At 47.3% G+C, this 7295-nt stretch overlaps 1 protein-coding gene across 2 annotated transcripts in view; it reads right to left on the bottom strand.

Moving 5' to 3' along the window:
• The window catches only part of EPB41L5 (erythrocyte membrane protein band 4.1 like 5), a 77385-nt gene extending 73878 nt beyond the window's left edge, over positions 1 to 3507 (bottom strand). The window contains exon 1 of one of the 2 annotated variants that reach the window (XM_060774252.2): positions 2942 to 3507. The gene's annotated coding sequence lies outside the window, so the exon portion shown is untranslated. The remainder of the gene's footprint in view (positions 1 to 2941) is intronic. The other variant, XM_060774242.2, reaches the window with a different exon arrangement.
• Positions 3508 to 7295: the final 3788 nt, after the last annotated feature.

Consider the following 7295-nt stretch of genomic DNA (forward strand, 5'->3'; position numbering starts at 1 on the left):
GGATACAAAAGAAATTGCAGCCATATACCATGTTAACGGTGTACATCTGACAGGGGAAAGGAAAAACAATATTCCATATTATAAACAGTACACCGGGGAAGCTTTCTTAAAACAACATTCCAGATTTATAAACTCTTAAGAGTACATACAGTGTGGGAGTTGCAAAAGAAATCCCTGCTTTACGCATTGGTAAAGTTAAATACTTGGGAGGATTGAAAACAGGATCCTGCACTGTTAAGGATGTGATATCCTTGTCTCTGTATACATTGAGGGGAGGCTTCAAAAACAAAGCAAGGATTAAGGGTGCAATATCCTTGTCTGGGTATACATTTGTATACCATACATCCATGGGGGACGCACATGCTGTATGTTGTTCATTCGTTTAGTCGTCTCCGACTCTTCGTGACCTCATGGACCAGCCCACGCCAGAGCTCCCTGTCGGCCGTTACCACCCTCAGCTCCCTCAAGGTCAGTCCAGTCACTTCAAGGATGCCATCCATCCATCTTGCCCTTGGTCGGCCCCTCTTACTTTTGCCTTCCACTTTCCCCAGCATAATTGTCTTCTCTAGGCTTTCCTGTCTCCTCATGATGTGGCCAAAGTACTTCAACTTTGTCTCTAGTATCTTTCCCTCCAGTGAGCAGTCGGGCTTTATTTCCTGGAGGATGGACTGGTTGGATCTTCTCGCACTCCAAGGCACTCTCAGCACTTTCCTCCAACACCACAGCTCAAAAGCATCGATCTTCCTTCGCTCAGCCTTCCCTAAGGTCCAGCTCTCACATCCGTAGGTGACTACAGGGAATACCATGGCTTTGACTAGGCGGATCTTTGTTGCCAGTCTGATGTCTCTACTCTTTACGATTTTATCGAGACTGGACATGGCTCTCCTCCCAAGAAGTAAGCGTCTTCTGATTTCCTGGCTACAGTCTGCATCTGCAGTAATCTTTGCACCTAGAAATACAAAGTCTGTCATGGCCTCCACGGTTTCTCCCTCTATTTTCCAGTTGTCTATCATTCTTGTTGCCATAATCTTGGTTTTTTTGACATTTAGCTGCAACCCGGCTTTTGCGCTTTCTTCTTTCACCTTGATTAGAAGGCTCCTCAGCTCCTCCTCGCTTTCGGCCATCATGTTTGTATACACATGCTGTATACAAAGGTAGAAAGTGATATCTGGAGTTTGGAAGGAGCCTGGAGGAAACAACTTGAATTCCCCCAAATTATTACCTGCTAATAGCAAATTCAAAACAATATTCTCGATTTATAAACAACTAAAAAAAGTATGATATCCTCATCTGTTTCTACATATTTAGAGGGAAATTCAAAATCAACAATCCACAATTAGAAAGTTTTAAAAGAGCGATATCCTTGGGTGGCTGTGAGTTTTCCGGGCTGTATGGCCATGTTCCAGAAGCATTCTCTCCTGACGTTTTGACCACATCTATGGCAGGCATCCTCTGAGGTTGTGAGATATATTGGAAATTAGGCAAGGGGGGTTTATATATCTGTGGAATGTCCGGGGTGGGAGAAAGAACTCTTGTCTATTAGAAACAAGTGTGGATGTTTCAATTAATCACCTTGGTTAGCATTAAAAAGCCTTACAGTCTCAAGGTCTGGCTGCTTCCTGCCTGGGGAATCCTTTGTTGGGAGGTGATTAGCTGGCCCTGATTTTTTTCATGTCTGTTTTCAGAGTGTTGTTGTTTATATCCTTGTTTGGGTGTCTACATTTTGGGGAGGGAGTTTTAAAAACCAATAATGCAGAAAGGTCAGGAGATAATGCTTCTGGAGCATGGCCCTACAGCGCGGAAAACTCACAACAACCTAATAAAGCAGAACTCCAGACAAGAATCAATCAGGGCCAGTCAAGACCTCCCAACAAAGGATTCCCCCAGGCTGTAAAGCAGACCTTGAAGCTGAAGGCTGTTCAATACTAAACACGGAGGCCAATTGCAACATTCACACTTGTCTCACGCAAACATGAATTCTTTCTCCCACCCTGGACATTCCAGATATATAAACCCCACTTCCCTAGTTTCCAGCAGACCTCACAACCTCTGAGGAAGCCTACCATAGATGTGGGTGAAACATCAAGAAAGAATGCTTCTGGAACGTGGCTATATAGCCTGGAAAACTCACAACAACCCTATCATGCAGAATTCCAGACAAGAATCAATCAGGGCCAGTTACCCCCCCCCCCCCCCCAAGAAAGGATCCCCAGGCAGCAACCAGAGAGGCTTTGAAGCTGATAATCAAGGTGGCCAAGTGCAACATTCACACTTGCCTCAAGCAGACTAGAGTTCTTTTTCCCACACTGGACACTCAACAGATCTATAAACCCCACCTGCCTAGTTTCCAACAGACCTCACAACCTCTGAAAATGCCTGCCATAGATGTGGGCGAAACGTCAGGAAAGAATGCTTCTGGAACATGGCCATACAGCCCGAAAAACTCACAGCAACCCTGAATCAGAAACCTTTAAAGGAGCTTTGTTTGGGTCTATATTTGATGGGGCAAATTGAAAAAAACAACCACCCAGAATTGGAAAGTTTAAAAGGAGACCCTTTGTTTGGGTCCAAATAATAAAGAAGAACCTACTACTAATTGTTTCCTCGACCACTGCAAATGGGTTTGTTTGGAGGGAGGAAGAAACCTTGGGAGGGCGCCCCCTGGAGGGATCCCGGGGGAGGGGGAGGTGACAACAATATTCCAGATTGATCCACTGGGAAGGATGGGACGGTGTCTCTGTGTGTGTGTCTCTATATATTTTAGTTTGGAGAAACTAGAAACAAAACCAAAGCAGGACTCCACCAGGAGCAGGCGTCCCCCTTGCCTATGCCTACCTTTTGAGAGGGAAGATCAGGGTTGCAAGCGCGTGTGCCCCCCCCTTTTTCCCGCCTCTCCTCCCCTTGAAACCCCCCCAAAAGGGAAGAAGCCGACACCCCTTACCCTGCTTCTTCTCCGCCGCCGCCGCCGCTCCTTGGCGAATGAGTCCCGTTTGGCGACGAGGGGCGGAGGCAAATGGCCGCGGAGGAGGAGGAGGAGAGGCAGGAGCAGGAGGAGGAGCTCTTCCTTCTCCTCCTCCTCCTCCTCTTCTTCTTCTTCCTTCAGAGAATGAGGAAAACTCGGCCGGCGGGCGGGCAGGCGGCGCTGGAGCCAGGAAAGCACACAAAGGCTGCTGCCTCCCTTTCTGTTCCTGGGAGGAAAAGAAACCGCGAGCCCTTTCCCGCCCAAGAGGAGTAGGCAGGGGAGGAGAGCCGGAGGGCCCGCCCGCCGGATTGCCCTTCCGAGGCGCAACTCGTGGCCGCCTGGAGCAGATGCTCCTCCTCCTCCTCCTCCTCCCCCCCGCCCGGAGCCTTAATCCCGCCAGCCAGGCGTGGGATTTCCTCCCCACTAAGAGGATTGCCGCCTTCAAGAGACCCGCCGGGCAACGCTGCCACGGGAACGCCCCTTGCCCCAAGGGCCTGGGACCCGCTTTGGGGAATAGGAGGGGAGCTGGGCCCGGAAGCCGCGCCGCTCCTTCGGGAGCGCTCTTTGCGCAAGAGAGACTTCGCTAATGAAAGCCAGGCCGGAGACAGATCATATAGAAGGAATGTAAGAGTGGTTTAACGGTGAAATCCTAACCCTAAACCTTGTCCTAACCCTTACCCTAAGCATCCCCTCCTTTCTATCCTTCCTTCGTTCTCCCCGCTCTCACTCCACCTCCTCGCTTCCCTTATTCACAGTCACTTTTGCTGCATCTCCGTAATGCTCGGAGCTTCCAGATCCAGCTATCATACATTCACCCCCTAACCCTGAACCATACCATAAGCCTAAGCCTAACCCCTTACCCAAACCGCTCGGAGCTTCCGGACCCAGGTATCATACATTCACCCCCTAACTCTTACCCTAACCCTGAACCATACTGTAAGCCTAACTCTAACCCCTTACCCAAACTGTTCGGAGCTTCCGGACCCAGCTATCATACATTCACTCCACCCTGAACCGTACCGTAAGCCTAAACCTAACCCCTTACCCAAACTCAAACCGCTTGGAGCTTCTGGACCCACCTATCATACTACCACCCCCTAACCCTGAACTGTACCGTAACCCTAACCCTAACCCCTTACCCAAACCCAAACCACTCGGAGCTTCTGGACCCAGCTATCATACTATCACCCCCTAACCCTTACCCTAACCATAAGCCTAAACCTAACCCCTTACCCTAACCCAAACACTAACCCTAAACCATCCCCTCCTTTCTATCCTTCCTTCTCTCTCCCCGCTATCACTCCCCCCCCTTCCCTTATTCACAGCCGCCTTTGTGGCATCTCCGTAACGCTCGGAGCTTAGTGCCAGTTCATTTTCCAGTCCCAATTCAAGGTGCAGGTTATCACCTACAAAGCCCTCAATGGTTTGGGACCCGCCTACCTCCATGACTGCATTTCTTTCTACAAACCTGTAGGCCCTCCTCTCACTCCCACCTCCATCACAAGCACAGGACGAGGGTGAGAGCCTTCTCCGTGGTGGCCCCTCGGCTTTGGAAGTCGCTACCCAGTGGGATTAGGCAAGCTCCTACTCTGGCAGCCTTTAAGAAAGGCCTAAAAACCTGGCTCTTCTGGTGTGCCTTTGACGAATGAACACAAATCCCCACACCATGTCCGTCCCAGTATAGATCTGTCCTGTGGATGCACTTTCTTGCGTCCCTTAGTGAAGATTAACCCCATTGTTTGCCCCTTCTGAGTCTCCGCTCAGACACCTTACTCCATTTATTCATTTCACCCCGGTTTTTATAAATTTTATCCTTTGCATTTCGCCTGTCCACTGTGTTTTAATTCCTCTACCATTTTATTTTGTTTGCTTTATTGTATATTTTGTTATTGTTTGCATTTTACATTGATGTTTATTATTTTCTTGTTTGTATTTTACTTTGCTTTATTGTAATTCTTGGACTTGACCTCATGTTAGCTGCCTCAAGTCCCCTTGGGGAGATGGTGGCGGGGTATAAATAAACTTTATTAATATTATATCATTATTTATTTATTTACAGTATTTATATTCCGCCCTTCTCACCCCTCAGGGGACTCAGGGCAGATTACCGTGCACATATACATGGCAAACATTCAATGCCAATTAGACATACAACATATATAGACAGACACAGAGGCAATTTAACATTCCAGCATTCCGGTTTCATGGGGGTATGCTTGATTCCGGCCACAGGTTAGCTGCTGCTTCACCATTTGTGACACCAAGTCCTTTGATAGAATACTTCCTCATTCTTCTGCACGCTGCTGGAAGGTTTTTTTTTTTATGGCGTCGTACATTAGTTAAATTAGCCTCCCCGCATAAAGCAGTATCTAAATTTCCTACTTGACAGATGCAACTGTCTTTCGGGCTGCAGATGTCAACAGCAAGCTAGACTAATGGCCGGACGCTCACTCCGACCAGGCTGGCTTTGAACTCATGGCCTCTTGGTCAGTAGTGATTTAATGCAGCTGGCTCTCACACAGCCCGGTTCTATAGTAGATGTGGCTATTAATGAGACATGTTGCATTATCACAGGCTGCCTCTGCCCTACACCACTGGAGAAATTACACTGTCTAGCTGGTATTGCACCACCTGACATCCACCAGGAAGTAGCAGCTCAACATTTGCTTGTGTATGTGATTTGACATGGCCACATTTTTTTTTTGGCTTTTATATGTTTTATATATAAGGACCAAGGCAGTGACATCTCTGGCCCACTCCCTGTTCAGATATCAGCCAGCATGCCCTTAAATCAATAAATAGTTTTCTAAGATCTACATAGATACTCGCAGGAACACCTCAGGAAGCGAGAGTCCAAAAGTGGCAGGCTAAAACCCAGAACCTCAATCCATGGCTGATACCAAATGAGAGACTCCCTCCTCCTGGGCACACAGAAGACTGGGCGACTTGGAAGGCGCTGTACAGACTGCAATCTGGCACCATGAGATGTAGAGCCAACCTTAAGAAATGAGGCTTCAAAGTGGAGTCCATGACATGCGAGTGTGGAGAAGAGCAAACCACAGACCACCTACTACAATGCAACCTGAGCCCTGCCACATGCACAATGGAGGACCTTATAGCAACACCAGAGGCACTCCAAGTGGGCAGCTACTTGTCAAAGGACATTTAATATAATGCCAAGTTTTTAATCTTTGTTTTCTCAAACACATTGGTTCACTTCTGATATGATAAATAAATAAATAAGGCTGTTGGGAATTGTGTGAGTTGAGGTCCAAAACACCTGGAGAGAGGGCCCAAGTTTGCCCATACCTCTTATATCATGAGATCGCTTGGTGCTGGGGCCCAAGCCTAAACACACGTCTGTATCTCCACTGCAGAATGAATGCAGTCGGGCACCACTTGAACTGCCACGGCTCAATGTTCTGGAATCCCAGGAAGTGTAGTTTGATGAGGCACCAGCCCCCTTTGGCAGAGGAGGCCAAAGCCCTTGCAAAACTACTACTCCCAAGAGTCCATAGCACTCAGCCATGGCACTTCAAGTAGGGTCAGACTTCATTGATTCTACACCAGGCATGGGCAAACTTCAGCCCTGTTTGGAACTGTGGGAGTTGAAGTCCAAAACACCTGGAGGGCCGAAGTTTGTCCATGTCTTATGCACATTAATATTATCATTTTATTTATTTTCATATCAAAAGCATTGCCTCAAATAGTATAAAACTGATAGAACTAGAAGGAGCACAACCGGCTAAATATCTTTTGACCAAAAATGGACAACAGTGACCACATTGTCTGTAGCCTCAAACAATTCTTTTATGCATAAGGCAAGGCATTGCTGCCAAGCATACAGGTGCTGAGTTGTCTGTTCTGCTCCACAGTCGCACAAGATGGATTCTTTTAGGTTGCATCATTTTGCCAGGTTGTCTTTTGATCTGCCCACTCAATAATGATGATGATGATGCCATTAAAGCTAGAATTGAAAAGTCTACGACAAATGCCAAGTGTAGACTGCAAGGAAGCAGATGAAACAATAGATCATATCCTCAGCTGCTGCAAGAAGATCACACAGACAGACGACAAGCAGAGGCATAACACCATTGCTCAGATGATTCATTGGAACTTGTGCCACAAATACCATGTGCCTGCAACAAAGAACTGGTGAGATCACAAGCCTGAAAAAGTTACAGAAAATGAACACGTCAAACTACTCTGGGACTTCCAAATTCAGAGAGAATTTTGGAGCACAATACTCCTGAGCCTGGGCAATGCATGGTTCTAAATGGTTCTAAAGTACTTACAAAACTAAAGTTCTGATGGTGAAAACTTCAAAGCTCTA

The sequence above is a fragment of the Anolis sagrei genome, chromosome 1 (assembly GCF_037176765.1).
Source record: "Anolis sagrei isolate rAnoSag1 chromosome 1, rAnoSag1.mat, whole genome shotgun sequence".
Classification (NCBI taxonomy): Eukaryota; Metazoa; Chordata; class Lepidosauria; order Squamata; family Dactyloidae; genus Anolis; species Anolis sagrei.